General features: G+C 41.5%; 1 long non-coding RNA gene across 1 annotated transcript; it reads left to right on the top strand.

The window, feature by feature from the left end:
- The first annotated feature begins 330 nt into the window (after positions 1 to 330).
- LOC128846869 (uncharacterized) lies at positions 331 to 5,942 on the top strand. The gene is made up of 3 exons (XR_008446820.1): positions 331 to 391; positions 1,804 to 1,941; positions 4,408 to 5,942. It is a non-coding gene; the product is annotated as an uncharacterized LOC128846869 (long non-coding RNA).
- The last annotated feature ends 12,513 nt before the right edge of the window (positions 5,943 to 18,455 follow it).

The raw sequence follows: 18,455 nt of genomic DNA, 5'->3' as shown, positions 1-18,455 counted from the left end.
GATGCAGTGCCATGTGACTATGCAGCACTAGATGTAAAATGTACATCAGTGCAATATAAACAGCCTTACATTTAATAGTTTCTCTTCCTACAAGCGGACCCGTAGCAACCAAGCTTAGGCCAGCTTTCTCCTCCCTTATTTGCATAGACACGCCCTCCCAGAACGCCATTGGCCAGCAGGCTCACCAGTGATGGTCGGGCCTCTGCGTCCGGGGCTTGGCATCAAATTAGCATGTGCCCCGCCCCGCCGGCCCTGATTAGGCAGTTTGGGGTTGCCATAGCCTCGCCCGGCTTTCCCGTTGGCGGTTTGGGCTGTCAGTCAGGCGAACGCTGGGGGCCGCACTTCCGCCTTGGTGTCCGCGGGTCTGGGCCCGGGGCTGTTGCGGGAGCAGGTGAGCTAAGGCGCTCGCGGCCTGCGCCCTGGCGGGACCACCGCAGCCGGGGCTGCCGCCGGGCCCCAGGTGGGACCCCGGGGAGCGGCGGGGGAGGGAACTAAGGCTCCCGCCTGGGAAAAACAGGCCCCGCTCTGGGCTCCTTCAGGCCGGGGCAGAGACCCTCCGCCGTCCGGCCCCTCGCCCCGGAGCCCGCCGCCTGGCGGGGAGGGACCCCACACCTGGGTGGGGAAGGGAGATGCCCCAACTTGGAGGGTAGCCCCCCCCACACGGAGACACCCTCTCCCTGGGGGGGAAGGGGGAAATGGGGGAGAAGCCCCGGATCAGACCTGCTACCCTGGGAAGGGGACCCCCAAACTGCGACCCCCACCCTGGTGGGGAGCCCCGTTAGCATCCCCCGCCTGCGGGGCAGGAGGCACTGATTAGTCAGTTGGGGTGAGGCCACTTTCTGTTGCAGGCAAATGGGTAGAAAAGATCCTGAAAGGTAGGTCGAGGGTGAGGGGAAAGAGCAAGGTGCACTCTCTGGGGAACGTATCCGTCACGCAGGAGAAATGGAGCTAGGCTGCATGCTCCGGTATGATGGGTCACTGCTTTCCCTCCCCTGGCAGAAGGGGCTTCGGATAGCTGCTTATTGGTTGTTGTCTTAGGGCTCCATATAGAATAAGGCGGTAAAGCTGAACAAATTACATTAGATCTAAATCGTATGGCTAGATCCTTTTGCCCCTAATTTACATTGCAGAGATGCACTGAGGCTTACCACCATATGGGGCAATGTGTTTCATTACAAATTCTTCTTTAAACTGGAAGGCTTCTAATCTGGAGGAGTTGGGAACAAGAACTGGCAGAAGGTGGTGAAGAACCGTTCATAAGGAGAACAGCTGACATCCTGTATTTAGTCAGAGCAGAGCTCCATTCCTGCGTGACTTAGGGAAGGAAAGTAAGGCAGGGAAAAGAACAGGAGTACTTGTGGCACCTTAGAGACTAACAAGGTGCCACAAGTACTCCTGTTCTTTTTGCAGATACAGACTAACACGGTTGCTACTCTGAAACCTGTCATTATGAAGGGAAAAGAGTTTGCTATGTTCCTAAAATATGCAGAAGCAGAGCTTGGTTTCAGCATGATTCAGGAGTATCGAGGTGCAGATTGCCTCCTGCTTGAAGTTGTCTCCCCCCCCCAACTGCCACTCACAGTCCTTGTCAGTACATACCCCCCGATTCGCTATTCTTCCAGCTGTCCCCAGCATCCCCCTCTTGCAGAGCTTCTGAAAAGTAGCAGGCAACCTGGAAAATTGTGGAAAAAGGCCGTTTTTATATTTCACAGAGGTTTGTGTGGCATGTTAATAAAAAAGTAAAGTATGTGGCCATTTGTCTAACATGGGTTTTAATCTTATTTATACTGTCTATTCATTTAGCTTGTGAACTCCTTGAGGGTATGGTCTGTCTTCCTGCAACACTTACGGGCCAGAACTTGAAAACTGCATGCCTAGAAGCACATGGTTTTGTGTGTGCCTGTGTCAGTCTTGCAGCTCCACCAATGAATATCTGCAAATGTACGTACAATGCTAATCGATATTTACCTTCTACCCTTATCAGTTTTCTTGATTAAAACATGTTTTGTTTAAACCTTCAAGTAGCAGAAGTGAAAGGGACATTGATTTGCAGTGTATTTAGGATGAGAGTATCTGTTTAATCTTTTTCCCCCCATCTGTCTTGCTCACACATGTCTCCCTTTCTTCAGCATTGTCTACACCCCCAAGGAAAATGTTTCAGGGATACTGATTGCATGAATGGCTGTTTCTTTTACTGATCCTTGCAAAGGTTGAGCACATTGACACCTGGGGGCAGCCACATGCATCACATCTTACAACTGTTCTGGGACACCTGAAACTCCACAGTGCGCTTTCTGGAAGCAGGAGTTCTTGGCAACTTCCAAATTTGAGGCATTGTGAGGCAGAGATAGTGATAGGAGAACTGGTTGAAGTAGCACTGAAGCACAAGGCATTATAAGCTGTTGTTTCTTACAGTGCCTTTTCATTTAGTGTAGACAGAGCCTTCCTCAAAATAATTATTCACTCAAGTTGTGTGAGTGACTCTTTTTGTAATGGTTTAATAGGAAATGTGTTAACCTTTGTATCTTCTTGTTCACTTAAAAGCAAAATAAAGTTTTATAGCACCTGAATTTTAAATGAAGGTGTGCTGAACATAATGGACAGTGAATCTGGGAAGACTAATGAGTTGTTCTCTGGGCTGTACAGTGAGAGAGTTGAGCAGAAACTGACATGTAGCTGCCTTCTGACTCTTGAGGGAAGTTTCAGGGAAGCTGCCCATCAGCACACCTCAATTGACTTAACTTCAAAAGGCAATCTGATGATGAATTCTGAAAAGGAAATATTGAAACAGCTGCTCTCAATACCTATGATATGTATTTCATGAAGCAGAAGACATGCTCTTTTTCCAAAATTAATTCCTTGGACATGCTAATGCAATTTCATAAACAGATCGCAGAAGTTCAAGGCACAAAAAGCTAGTTGGATTAGATTCCATCCCTGGGAATAGTTGAAGAACAGTCGTTATTCTGGAGTAATTTACTGTAGATTGGACTCCTAAAATAGGTGAAGGATGAGAGACTTGAGACTGATTCAAAAGCTTAATTGTGTGCATTACTGGCTACATAAATGTACTTGGTTTAATTGTTGTAGCCATTTGGGGTCACTTTCATTGTTGGATATTTATACTCGTTTCCTTAGTTTCATACTTCAGAACAATTACCATGTTCTCAGAAGCTTTCCACAGCGGTTAAAAATAATTTCTCACCTTAGCTGGCAGCTTTTATAAATAAAACGATAATGCTACTTGCATGTGTCTCTTTTTTTCAAATGAATGTAACTATGTGTACTTCATACTCCTCAAGCTAAATACAAAATAAGCTTCCCAATATCTTTCATTTAGTGTCTCAAAGCACACCCAGCAATCTTTTTGGCCTTAAGATACTGTATAGTATTTAAGTCGTTTTGCACAGATATAAATGTATTCCATACAGATAACTGCTTGAAACCAGGATTTGCACATAAGTACTCTGAAGTTTTAAGTGAATACTCATTTGCATTGGTCTTGTAAGGCAATTTGCCCTTGAACATTCTAGTGTTACATCAAACTCCTTGTTATTTAAAACTTCCTCTTACACGTCAGCATTCTTTTCTTGTCCTTCAATCGATATTGATTTTGTCACCTGATTAATTAAAATACCTCTTGAAAAGAATTTTTTGCTCTAGATACTTAAACACCATAGTGTCACAGATTCTTAGTATGTTTGTTCACAATTCTTGTCATATTCTCTGCAAAATAACTAGTATGTGTGATCTGCATTCTGTATTTTTGCATGAAGTATTAATATTTTTCCAAAACATGCGGTAAGTATACTTAGAAATTTGCCTTACATTTGTAATTCAGAACAGTCACGATTTTTTTCTAAATTAAATGGGTTGATGACAAGCTTGTCACAGGAACTTCCTCATCTGGATGAAAGAAATGTGGATTGTGAGCAATGAGAGAATTGGTAAATCTGCTTGTAGACAGAGTTTATTGGAAGATGCCGTATTTTGAATACTTTCCAGAGCATAATGTAACAGAATTGATTGTAAATGAATGTAGGATTTTATACAAACATATCTTGTTTAAAATCTTCTGGCATGTATTGCTGTGGATTCTGCAGTGTAGGATATTGCCCTCAACCTTCACCCTTTTAAATAATTCACTTCCAGAAAGAGTGTGTGAGGACAGAATAGGTTTTCTTTGTATTCTAAAAGACTCAACATAGCAAATTGCATTAAGACACTAAACAATTAGAATGTGTCAAACGGGATTTAATCTTGGTCTCAGATATGCTTTTAAAAATACACGGTGAGCCAGCTGTACAAAACGAATGTCTTAATTTTCAGGATTAATGAGATATAAGAATAAACTGAGCCTGTTTTTTAAATTTGTTTAATCATACTTCTATTTTCCCTTTATTTTAGAAAACAAATCCCTGGCCTTGGCAAATTCTGCAAAGTATTTCAATATATTTCTCTGTATACAAGCATTTCATTTGATCACCTGTTATAGATACTCCAGCAGGAGGTAAGATCGCTAGGAATTCTAAAGTTGTCTAAAAATCTTATGGTGTTAATATGCTTATTTTTTGTCCCAGATTTTCAGCGGGTAGAAGACCACTTTCACCCACAAAATGTACATGAGTTTGAGTACCTCGATTTTGTTGTTGTTATGTTTTCAGATACAGCAGTCGCATGCACATGTGGCTAACGGTGCATGCAGTTGCAGAAATGGGCGTGCACTTCTGAATTTGGCCCTTTCCATCTTATTATCAGTATTATAAATCTCGGAATCAAAGTTTCAGATGTTAGATATCTTTGTTGATGGTAATTGTGTTGTTAATTCAGCAGTGTTGGTAAAGATGTATGTATTGAAAGGAGAGTTTTGTTTTGAACAATGTGGTTTTTCTAGAAATTTTCAGAAACCAAGTGTTGCTAAACAATTTTTTATAGTAAAACAAGAATGTTGTCTACTGTACTTCTAGAGTTACAAATGAAACTACAATAAATTTGTTAGTGACTGAGTGTGAGGGTTATTGACATGTTGCAAAGTGGACTAACAGTAAGAGGAACAGCATTTTTTATTAAAATTTTATTTGAAATAGATATCCTAGGTCAAGAAGTTAAACTTTCTTAATACTTTAATTCTTGAAGACCACAAACATGTTAGACTGATTCCTGTTTATGTAAACGTCTGTGCAATGAATATTGCTTTTGAAGAGATGGCACTATAGTAGAAATTCTGATTTTACTAACTTTCAGTAAGTTCTCATCATGAAGCCCTAAGTAAGTGGTCTGTAGGACTGTTTGTACGTGTTAGTGCTGCACAATTGGGTTCTGTCCCAGTAATTGCTGATGTATATAGAAGCATGATTGTTTACTGGTAGCACTTTGCACTATGTTGATAAGTCGCTAGGGCTACAACAGCTGACTTTTTTGTTTTGTTTCGTGGCTTATTTTCATGACGCTTCAAGATTAGGTCTCCATGGAAATGGCTGATAGTGGGGTACCTTGTACAGAACAAATGTATGATTGGATATGTATGAAGAGAATTGATGAGCATTGGCATTATGCTTGATAAGATGCTTCTGAGTTCTGATGCCTATAAACTAAACCTGTAACTACTCTTTACTGTTCTGTGTTTTCTGCCTTGCTGTTCTATACATTAACTGATCCTGTAATCCTTAAATTTTAATGGTCACGTAATGGCATTGGTCACAAAATGTTAAGTATGATTAGCTATGGTGCTATGTGAGCAAATGGGTATGTTGCTTTTCTCTTTTACTGAACATGCTAGAGTAAGTGGTATTCAAAACCATCCCGTGGATTATTTGCCTGTTGCTAAGAGCTCAGGATTCTTGTGGGCTTACAGTGTGGTGCTTATGTACTGCAGCAAAATGGGTGGGTAGTCCTACTATTATACCTCGTGTACCAATTGCTTAATGCTGTTCTGCTTAGGATAAAAGATCTATTATTATTATTTTTTTTTAAATTGTTCTCTATAAGAAATTGTCCCCAAAATGGTCATTATGAAAATAAAGCTCTTTGTTTTTTAAAAAAAAGACGTCATTATTATGACTCTTTCTTAGGGCGTTTTAGCTGACGTGGAGGAGGGGGTTGGCAAACTTGGAGGGTTTTTTTGTACATTTTGGTGCATTTAAAAATATTGTGTTGTGTGTTTTTTAAATCTTAAAGGAGGGACTCAGTGGCATGTGAGATTAGTAAAGGTATATAAATCTAGGGCAGGTTGGCGTTGAGACTGAACTGCCCTCTCACATCAGATATGGTCTCTGCAAGTCAGCGTTGAATCACACTGATGACATCACGAGTGAGTTGGTGAAACTTTCAGTAACACTGACTGCTTTATGTTCCTTGCTTCCATCTCCGTTTACAACAATCCAGCATCATTCACAGTCAGCGAATTAATTCTATTTCTGTTTTTTTAAACAACTATTTGGGGGGAAAAGACAATGTTCAGGGCTCATTTCAAACTGTAGGATAACATTCTAGTTAAGGATACGATCCATGGAAGTCACGGATTCCGTGACTTTACCAGACCTCCGTGATTTCTTCAGCTTTGACTTTCAGAGCTGCGGCCAAGGCTGTGTGACACTTCAGCTGGAGCTGGGGCTCTGCTGCTGCCCGGCGGTGAGGCTCCGACTGTCATTCCTCCGCGCACCCCACCCCCCCCCGCATGGGACTCCAGCTGTCGTTCTCCTCCTCCCCCCCCCCCCCCCCAGTTATTTTTAGTAAAAGTCAGACAGGTCACGGCTTGTCCGTGACTTTTACTAAAAGAAACTGAGACAAAAATATTAACCTTAATTATAGCCATACTTTTGAACAGATCTTCCAGCATTTAAATCCCCTGGTGAGGTGGGAATGGGAGGAAGGCATTGTATAACAATGCCAGCAGCATTTCTAGTGTTTCCTAGAGAGTCTCTCTATGAAAGGGAAGGATAGTATAAATGCTTTTATAAGTAAGGCAGTTAGACAAGAGCTAGCACTAGACCATGCAAAGCCTTCAAGATAAAGATCATGGACTCTATTCATTGCTTTATAAGGAACAAATGAACATTTCTTGCTGTAAAAGTTATGTGGGGAGTAATTTGGCTGTGGATTTGTGAACTAAATACAGACATTGCAAGATTTTCCTAGGTATTTACCTTCAACCAAAGACTTGCATGATTTGCGACAGGATGAAACAAATTTAAATTTCAAGTTTTGTCAGTAGAACTGGAAGAAAAGATATCAAATTAAGATTCACTACTGCCATACTAGGGAAATTCTTTATTAATATGACCTGCAAGTGGCTCAAAGATAACGCCACATGTACAGACACTAGGCTTGTTCTAATGGAATTTACTAGCCAACTGTCGTACTACTAACCCATTAGCAACCATTTTCCCCCAAAGGGTAATGAACAAGATAATTTCCTCTAGGAACCAATAAGGGACCATGAAGTTTACAATTTAGTGAAGAAATGTGAGGGTTTTTTTTTACAGAATAAGTAGTGATGGATTGTTTTATCTGTCTCATTGCTATAAGTGTAACATTGTATACCTTGAAAATAGTGTTCACTAGGTGCTTTGTGAATATAAAAAACAAAGTAACATCATAGGCTTTAACATTTATTGGGGAGGGCAGTACGACACTAGATTATTTCTCAAGGGAAACCCATAGGGTAAGGTTAAAGTTGGCATAATCCCAAAACAGTATGGCTTCAGATGGCAAAGGAGTAAATGTGAATGTAAGGTTCAAAAGCAACAGGGCAGTAATGTTTTCTGATGGAAATATTACTGAAGGTCTGCATACCTAGGAGAGGAAAAATTGATCATCATCTTTTGTATGGAAATAGCAACATTTACAAGTCGATAAAGATTTGAAATCCATTGGAGGGCTTCAAGGGATGCAGAAGTGCACCTTTGCTATACCTCCTGGAAATGAAAAGGTTGGGCAGTGTGTTTTATGGTTTGGAGGTCTCTGCTTTCGCACTGTGGCGAATCCTTGGTTCTCCATTTGTGCATCAAGTGCATGCATCTTCCATGTAACATCCTAACATAGAATCATAGAATACCAGGGTTGGAAGGGACCACAAGAGGTCATCTAGTCCAACCCCCTGCTCAAAGCAGGACCAATCCCCAGACAGATTTTTGCCCCAGATCCCTAAATGGCCCCCCTCAAGGATTGAATTCACAACCCCGGGTTTAGCAGGCCAAGGCTCAAACCACTGAGCTATCCCTCCCCCCACATCCCAGAGAAGAGAACAGTATCAGCTGTTTCCCTCTCCCCATGGTATTCCCAGGATAACAAGCAGCAGCAGGGAGATACCAGTCTCTCTTAGAATCAACACTTTGAAGTCCAAAGCCATGTCAGCTAGCACTGTTCTGAACCTGCTGTGTGTGCTAACGGTGGGAGTGCCAACAGTGCTTTGAGAGTTGACTTGTCCTATAGCTTGTTCAATCAGTTTGGTTTTGGTAACAATCCTGCCACCATCTCTGTTCAGTAGGTAACAACTGTCAAACCCTGCAAAGCACAAGAACTCAACAGATACAGATACAGAAGAGCTTCTACAGCTGCTCAGAATGGTCGGCGGGACTTAAGATGAGTGTGAGACGGGTGAACAAGTTTATTGTGGAGTGGGAACTTTTGGTTAGCAAGAGCTTTCTTGCGCTTGTGCAGTGTAGCCATCTCCCACTGCATGGTTGGAGGAAGGATGTTTGCAAGGAGAATTTGGTAATGTGTGTGTTTGTAGATCTATTTGGCTGATGTGTTGTACGCCAAACTTGCAGAGGTGTATTAGCAGTGTCACCGTCACCCACCACATCAAGCATTCTAGAAATGAGATTGTGACCTAAATTATCAGTTTAATAACACACTCCATTTGTATGGCACTCAAAAATGAAAGGCCTGGAGTACCTAATCAAAAATCATAACAAATCAGGTTGACGATTAGATTTTATAATAGAAATAAATTCAGTCTTCAGAAAAGATTAAAAAATGGCAGAGGGCCAAAATTTCAGCTGGGCTTCACCCAGACCTTTTTTTTCTTCTGCGACGTACATAGAAAACACACAGAAGCACTTTGCATTGCTCTCCACATTGGAGTTGCCCGTTGAGGGAGTTTAATTTCTCCAGTGCAGATTTTGGTTGAGAATGTTGTTGCAGTCAGACTTTGAGAGGAAACAAGTCTAACTTGCTGAATAATTCCTCTTTTGTGTTTCACTAGATATCTGCATTGCTGTTTTCTGGTTGAAAGAATAGTGAGAGCATGATGATAGCAGCAGGTATTGAAATACACCTCTACCCTGATATAACAGGACCCAATATAATGCGGTAAAGCAGTGCTCCGGGGGGGTGGGGCTGCGCACTCCGGCAGATCAAAGCAAGTTCGATATAACGTGGTTTCACCTATAACGCGGTAAGATTTTTTTTGGCTCCCGAGGACTGCGTTATATCAGGGTAGAGGTGTAGTCAGTTTTAATCGGTGAACTTGTAATGCTGTTTTAGACCTGTTGTTGATAACCTAATTTCATAAATCAGTTGACTAAGATTAATAGTTATTGAAGCTTTCAGTTAGAGATGAAAACACTAGGTTTTGGCACTTTCAGGAGAGCTGTAAGAAACAGACATGAATATTTATTTCTGTTCCTTGAAATACAACTGGTATGCTTTGGTTGAAGTGGAATCTGCAGGAATTTGAACCCCGGCTGTCTTTCCAGGAATCCTGTTGTATGACTCCTATTCTTTATTCTCCTGGTAGCCTTTATACGAACATGGAAAGTGTCCCTTGCAGTTGCACTTTATAAATATGGGTTGTCAGTTTGTGGTGGGAAAGCTGCTTTTTAAGAGCAGTGTAACTCTTATGGCATGTTTAGGCTGGCCAACGCTATGTGTAACTTTAAAGCCTGACCAAACTATTTCTGTTAAATTTCAGTTTGTTACTATGGTGGCTTTTTGCTGCATTAACGAAGGGAGAAAGAAGTTTAAAAACAGCACATCTTTCCAGAGGTCACATGATTTTAGTAATAACTGACATAGTATTTATACGAAATAATCAGCCTTAACAGAACCTTTTCCATTGGCCTTTGTGATTAAAAAGCAATTAAGTGAGGTTTTGTCCCCATCTCTTTTCTTTGTTTGCAAGCATTCATTTTCTGGGTTTATTAGCCTTCTTTATTACCTTGTCTTAAACATTACCATGATATTATTGGGCTAGCAAGACCTCTCCAGGTCTTTCAGGAAGGTTAATGAAAATGCCAGTAAAATAATTCCTTTATGACATTTCAATTTATCCTTGCACTTGTGTTAAACATAAACGATTCAAAGATTTGACAAGGTAAAGGAACCATTTGTGCTTGTTTCATTTAAATTGAGGGTTAAAAGCAGCTTTTTCTTCTGCATAGTAAAATTTCAAAGCTGTATTAAGTCAATGCTCAGTTGTGAACTTTTGAAGGAACCATAATGTTTTGTTCAGAGTTACAAACATTTCAAAGTTACGAACAACCTCTATTCCCGAGGTGTTTGTAACTCTGAGGTCCTACTGTACAGCCCAACAAAGCTGGAATCTGTGTCTTTAAGAATCTGTATTCTTCATTTTAAACATAGTTGGGTGCTGTAGCAATTTGCGAGTTTTCCAGCACTTGTGTATAATGCAAGGCTTCAACTTTTAAGTTCCTCAGGCAAAGGACACAACAGATATAGTCAGTCAACCAAATTTCAAAAGTCATCTTGGTGAGCGACATTCTATTCAAATTAGCTATGGCTACTCCTGCTGTCAGTACTGACATTTCCATAGACACATAAATTACTCCTCCTTAACAACAAACAACTATTCTGCTTTTCTTAGAGACATTCTTTCAAATTGCTTTTAAGGCTGAGTATGTCAGGAACTTAAAGTGCAAAGGGGGGAAAGTTTATATCCTGTACTGTTAGAGATAAAGGTTTTGTTTTTTTTTCTCTAGGATTTACAATTAGGGCCCTACTAAATTCACCATCCATTCTGGTCAATTTCACGGCAATAGGATTTTAAAATGAGTCGATTTCACATTTTCAGGTGTTTACATCTGAAATTCCAAGGTGGTGTAACCGTGGGGGTCATGACTTGTTCTTCCCCAGCACGGCCCCTCATGGGGAGATCAGACATCTCCAGGTACCTCCCAGGGCTTCCGGAAGCTCCATGGCTGGGCAGCAGCCCTGGAGCTTCCTGCAGCTGGAAGAGGTTGCCGGAACTGGAGGTATTTGCTGACATCAGATTTAGGAATATTGGGCTACATTCCAGGTACTGGATGGAACTCTCATGCCCATTCCCTCCAAACGTGACCCCATCTGCCCTCTCCAGTCCACCGTGTCCCAGTCCTGTCTCTCTTCCCCACTCGTGGCTCCTTGTCCCATTCTGTTCTCATCACCTAGCCAGTCCCATTTTCCATTCCTCAGGCTTTTCTTATCCCATTCCCAATCTTTTAGCCCAGCAAGTCCTAGTCTCTCCCCTCCAAATTCTCTGTCCCAGTCTACCTCCACTGAGGCTCCTTGTCTCTAGTTGTCTTGTCCAGCCAGTTTCAGTTCCCTCCCTTGCTGGCTACTCATCTGATCTCTTTTTCTCCACCCTGGCCTCCGGTTGCTAAACCCCACTCACATTCCCTCTCCCGACTGGCTCCCAGTCTGTCTCCTTCCCCAAGCTCCTAGTCCCATGTCACTGTTGTCTCCCCTACACTGGCTCCTTGTCCCAGTCTCTTTGCCCAGCTGGCCCCACTTTTTCCCCTTGCGCTCTGAATCTTCATCAAATCGATCTCCCCTCACCTCATCTCCCTTGCCCCACTGGTTCTCGGTCCAAGTCTTGACTGCTTCCAGAGCCCTAGATTTACAGGTTACAGTACTAAATTGGCAATATTTTATCATAATTAAATTAAGTGTGTGGGGTGGGGAAATGGTCTATAGAGATCAAGAAGAGACAACTTTTGATCTGTGGTGGAGAGAGCTGTTTTCTTCTACATATTCATGAAAAGAAACACTCTTAAAATATTCTATTGCTCTGTACAAGAATTAGGCTTTTAAAGGCAACGTGTCTTCAGTCGCTAGATCATCTGATATCTGTTGCTGTGCAGTACTTAACTCTTTCTCTTTGGCTTTAGTCATAACCTGATGACTGATAACTGCGATAAAACTTTCTTTATCATATACCATTTATCATAGGCGCATAAGTGCCACTGTGGTGAATGTGGTATAAATACTTACAGGGCTGCTCGGGGCGAGGCAAGTGGGGCAATTTGCCCCGGGCCCCTCAGGGGCCCCCGCGAGCCCTGTCTGAGAATCGGGCTAGATGCGCCTTTTTAATTTTTACTCACCTGGTGGCGGTCCGGATCTGCGGCGGGGGGCCTTTCAGTCGCTCTAGGTCTTTGGCGGCATTTTGGCGGCGGGGGGCCCTTCAGTCGCTCCAGGTCTTCGGCGGCAGGTCCTTCAGTGCTGCCAAAGATGCGGAGCGAGTGAAGGACCCGCCGCTGCAGACTTGGAGCACCGCTTGGTGAGTACAAGCGCCACAGCGGGTGGCGCCTTTTTTTATGTCCGCTCCCCTGCTTTGCCCCAGGCCCTCTGGGCGGCCCTGAATACTTAGATTCTAGGTTGACCCTGGTCTACTGGTAATATTCTGCGCTGGGGCTGGGAAGATGGTCATAGTGGTAAACTGATTTTCAAGAAATGAGAACTGCCAGGAAGGCCTATGGCATTTTGATACAAATGATCTACCTCTAAAGAAAATGATCTACCCAAATTGAATTGGAAGCAAGCAGCCAAGTAAACAGGAAACATGAGAAATTGAAAAGAGCTTGGAGAGGCTTTAGCTCTGTTGATTTGTGCTGAGCTATTTGCTGCACTAGATGGTCTTTAAGGTGGTCAGAATGGCATATGTTTGTCAGACTTTGCCATAAACCACAGGCAGCTTCATCCAAATATTTTATCCATCAGTCAGCAATTCTAAGGGTATGTCTTCACTACCTGCCGGATTAGCGGGCAGCAATCGATCTAGCGGGGATCAATTTATCGTGTCTAGTCTAGACGCAATAAATCGACCCCATAGTGCTCTCCTGTCAACTCCTGTACTCCAGCACGGTGAGAGGTGCAGGCAGAGTGGACGGGGGAGCGGCAGCAGTCGACTCACCGCAGTGAAGACACCACGGTAAGTCGATCTAAGTACGTTGACTTCAGCTACGTTATTCACGTAGCTGAAGTTGCGTAACTTAAATCGATTTCTCCCCCTCCCCGCCCCGTGTAGACCAGGGCTAAGAGAACTTGTAGCTGGCCAAACGAAGATCGATGTGCATTGGAGAGGAATGATAAAGTAGCATTCTTATTACAATAGCAATATATGCCTAGGCCTAAGGGCGGGGGAGACTTTTTCCTCTAAAGTGTCCTCTGGCTGATGTCAAACCCCCTGTAGTAAGGGTTAGATAAAGGTCTGATGTCTTGACCAGTTAGGGATGCAAGTGTCTTTAATTAGTGACACTTAAAGCATGGACCGTGGTGTTAAGTCAACTCCTGTGGCTCTGTTCTGTGTGGTTCCTTTTTTCACTTTGTAGTGTTAAATCAGATATCCCCTCTTTTTAAACCTCGGCATCTTTCCCAGTTTTATTTATTTCAAGTGGTTTTTTTGTAGCCTTCTTGGACTGCTGACTGAAGGAACAAATGGTCTTCCCTTGACGTTGATCATGCCTAATTATTTTAGGACAAAGTGGCGTTTTGCACTGTTTCCCTTTTTTATAAGGTAGCCTTCTAATTCCACCTCAGTCAGGAGGTCGTGTTTACTTGTCTTTGTTTAGATCTTTCCTTGAAAGAATAGTTGCATCAGTTTCATAAACGATGTTTCACATTTTAAAATAGCTTTGTGTATTAATTTGATTTTAAAATATTCCAGCTGTATAGACAGGTTTCAGAGTGGTAACCGTGTCAGTCTGTATCAGCAAAAACAACGAGGAGTCCTTGTGGCACCTTAGAGACTAACAAATTTATTTGGGCATAAGCTTTTGTGGGCTAGAACCCACTTCATCAGATGCATGGAGTGGAAAATACAGGAGCGGGTATAAATACATAACTAAATCAAGTTTGAGGTCAGTCTAATGAGAATTCAATTGACAGCAGGATACCAAGGGAGGAAAAATAACTTTAGAAGTGGTAATGAGAGTGGCCCATTTGTTAGTCTCTAAGGTGCCACAAGGATTCCTTGTTGTTCCAGCTGTATAGAGAATCTTACAATGAGCACCAGGATGTAAACATTCAAAGCACTCGTGGAGTCATAGTAGTTAAACTCCCACTGGTGTATTTATTAATTTAAAAGGGGAATTATACAGCTAAAATGTGTGCAACACTTGAAAAATCCCGCCCCACCCATGCTGATTTCCTGTTTCCGTTAGAGATCACTTATGTAGATCTTCAGTTAGACTTTTACATGGAGTCCACTTGTGTGAGTACCAGTACTTGGTGTCCACAAACTCTGCCTGCACTTTGCAGATGCAAATACCTGTTAAATGTTAATGCTTGCATGTGCCTCTAAATAGTTTGATACCTACCTGCATGCATGCAGTTGTTAGCATTTGCTCCCCTGGAATGCATTGGCCCAGTTGGCTGTGTGAGTGCTAATGCGAACACATATGTGGAAGTGTTTGCAAGTGCAAGGTGTATGTACAAGTATGTACAGGACCAATTGTGTGGAAATCAGGTCCCATATACCTTCATGAAAGGCACACTAGATATTGCAGCATATTTTTAGGGTTTTAACTTGGCTGTAAATTGAGATTAATTTAAACATTCTTGGGTAAGAGAGGTGGAAAATGGCAATTTGTTCTGTGAAGAATTAAATATGCAGTAAGTTTCAGTAACAAATAATGAAATATAAGACATATGTTGGGGAAAACTATTCAGTGTGTGGACACTTGGTAGAAGTGTTGACAGTTCTGTTTAGACTTTTTTTAGCTAACTTTTGTACATCTATGAAGTACAAAATTAACTCCTTAAATATTGTGTTTCCGGCTTGTGGAGTGTCTTTAGGGGTATTTTAGGTGTCTATTTTCCTTATGTGATGTGCTCTACAAACAGGGCACCATGATTATGTTCTAACTCAAAAGGTTGAATAAGAAAAAAATACCTGTCTAGGATTTAATGTGACTTTTAAAACTTCTTTATTTTCTTTAAAAGTGGTTTGATCCTTTTTTCTAAAAAGGAAAAAAGTACATTAGCCAAACTTGGGATTAAATAAATGTGAAGCTATTCACTGGAAAAGGATAAGGCCCTGATCTTGCAACTTGTTTTGCACGGGTAGAGCCCTGCACTTTCACTTACACCAGTTGATTTCAGTGGTCTGGCCTCTTGGAACAAGTTGCAGTATTATCTAAAAAAGCAGTGCTATCTGCTAGATATTCATGCTTTGCCTAAGAATTCAAGTAGTTGCTACTGGTAGAGTGGGGGAAAGAAACCCAGTGCTTTGAGTTTACCATGAAAAGGGGAATTGGGAGAGACCGTTATGGTAGTTCGAAAACCTGAAGATGAAATTAGAAAGCCAAGGAGCCAAGCCTTTTGTATGATTTGCGATAGAATACATAATCGTCTAATGCACAGAGGAATATACAGACAGAATAACTAATGCATACAGTACCTATTGCTGCATATTACTCTTTCTATCCTGCTGATTATAAACTATTATTTGCCATATCAAGTGTCTTAAGTAAAAAACAGGGAGGTTTTCTTTGCCTTGTAGTGTTTAAAGAAACTAAATTAAAGCTGGAAGTCTCCTATTGTACAATAACAATAGTAAAAGTTGAGTACCGTATTCAGATACTATTCGATTTTTCTTTTTGGTCTTATGTTTTTGTAAACAAGCCTTTCAAAGGCTTTCCTTCCAGTCATATAGCTTATTCTACTGATGAGGGTTTTTTTTTCTTTTTAAAACTTTCCTTCCTTACAGGGGATATGAAAGGATTAGTACCTGTAGTTTCTGTTGAGTAAATTTCTGCATGTGCCTTTTTGGCTTGAGTACTTGGTGCTTTTGTGCAGTGCGTACTGCAACAAATTATTTGACATGTCCATTCTATTGTGAACATTGCTACATGTTTAATGGCTTTACACTGCTTTGCCCAGAGGTATGTCCACAAGTACCTGGCTATGCGAAAGTGTACAAACTCCCAGATAAATTGCTGGAAATGCATTGGCATTTCAGTTGTGTACCTTGCTTTGATCATTGGGAGTCAGGTAGCTTAAACCCTGCATCAACCTTTAAAAATGTAATACTGAATGGAGTTTGTGACCACATGACTGGTGTTTGGAATTTGATTTCAGTCCCCTAAATGTTCTAATTTTTTAGTCACTTGGCACTAGAATTCTTATTTCAAGATTGGCGTTTGCATTACTAAACCGTGCTCTAGGGCAGTTTGATATTTGTGATACCTTGTTTAACCTGTTTGTAGTTGGTTTTACAACACCATCAAAGCACAAGGCTTATTTAAGTGGGACCAACACGGTAATCCTCTGATCAGAAGATACCGTAACATCCTGTAAACTTCTGGCAAACAGAGATGGAATCCATTCAATACTATGATGGTTTGTATGGGAGAGACCACATGACTGTCGCTAGCCTGGTCTTTTAAAAGCGACACAAGCATCAAATTATTCCCACTCTGATTTGGGAAATATGATACCATTGAGATGTTCTGAACAACTAGTCCATCACCATGTAATGAGGATAGGAACGAAGAGGTATTAAACCACAGACCATTTAAAAGTGTCTAAGCTAAATTCACAAAGGTGCCGAAAGGCCAAAATTCCCTGCTGCATATGGGTTATTGGAACATGCAATATTTTTTGATATTGACCCTTTCAGTTGAAAGGCTCCCAAAGTGCTTTAGAGCTAAAGTACATACTTATCATTCAGCCACCATTGGGAATGGACAGCAGCAATAAACTGAGTTACTGAACAACAGTGGGGGAGGGGAAATTATTAGCATATGATACTGGTGAAAACCCTACGTTTAAAACCTCTGTTTCTAAGGTGTCTGAACTCTTTTGTGAGGTCCCTCCAATCACCAGTTGCAAACCTGCTTAGCTTCAACTTTTGGCTCTGAATAGTTTTGGTGTTTGCAGCATTTAGAGAAAGTCGGATTCCTGTAATAGAACAGGAAGCACATTCCAGCACTATATAGGTGTTTGTGATGTCATTGGCTGCTGCATGGGAAGCAGAACCCAGGATTTGGCTTTGGCAGGTAACCGAAGGGGGCAATGCCTTCCGAAAGGATTTGTGACTTCAATCCAGCCATGGGTAGTTTTAGCTCAAACTTTTTTTTTTTTTTTTTTTTTTAAATAACTTTATCAGCTTAACATTCCTCTTTTATCCTATTCTTGGACCTGCTTCTCATTTGTCTCATTTGTGCTGATGTAATTCCGTTGACCTCAGTAGGGGTTACCCTTCCTTTTACATGTTGTATCTGAATCAGAGGCTACATTAGACTGTGCTTTGGCCTCAGCTTGCAGGCTTTGTTCTGAAAGATCATCACCTTTTGATTTTTTGAGAGAGGAACACTGTATCAAACCATTAGTTTGGCCTTGTTGTCTTGTCTTATCTGTTTTCTATTTCAAAACTGACCAAACCACTTTCCTATGTATCTGGGCTCCAGTTCACTTACTCATTATCAATCTGCATCCCAGAAATTTGTTTTCACCAGTTTATTAACCCCGACAACACATTTGATTGTTAATTATGGCATCACAAAAATGAGACAGCTGGGAGCTGAGAACAGGAATTGGAATGGCTTCTTGTGTGACTCTGGACAAGTTGCTTAATCTTCCTTTGCTTTGTACAATCAAGATTAAACCTAAGGTTAAGACCCCGCAGAAGACTGTCAAGAGGGGAGCCTGGGCAGAACAATTCAAAATGTCCTAGAGTTCAGTGGATGGGAGAATGCAGTGGAGTAGTGAAACCAACAACTTTCTTGCTACTTTAAAAAAAAACAAAAACAAAAAAAACAACGTTGTAGTTGGACAGCCCTGGAGGTTGAGATCCTATCTACTCAGAACAGGTAGAGCACAGGCTGTGCAAATTTGCATACACTGCTTTCTGTTAAAGTCTCCGCCTTTCCTAGAGAAACTGTTTCCTCTGTGGGAGGTAGCTCACCTTTTGTTTCCATTCCATGCTTGGTTGTCAGTGAGGATTGTGATCTCAGTTTGGTTCTTGGTGGACAGTTGTCTACATTTCTAATAATCGATTGCAAATAAATCCAGTGACTATATCTCTGAACTGGATGCATACTTTTGACCTGGAGTTAAAAGGTGCTAAACCAGTATCTTGAGCCGTCCAGTCATTTCCCACAACATTTTTGTATTTTTCTTTTGCAGCTCTTTTTATTGAAGTCTTTGTTTTTGGTTGCACAGCAGGAGAGCTTGCTGTACTTGAAAGTCCTGTATGAAGTGTAAATGATGATCTCTCTATCTTGTTTTATTCC

The sequence above is a fragment of the Malaclemys terrapin genome, chromosome 12 (assembly GCF_027887155.1).
Source record: "Malaclemys terrapin pileata isolate rMalTer1 chromosome 12, rMalTer1.hap1, whole genome shotgun sequence".
Taxonomy (NCBI): Eukaryota; Metazoa; Chordata; order Testudines; family Emydidae; genus Malaclemys; species Malaclemys terrapin.
The sequence above is the reverse complement of the archived record's forward strand: the minus strand, read 5'-3'. Positions and strand labels throughout refer to the sequence as shown.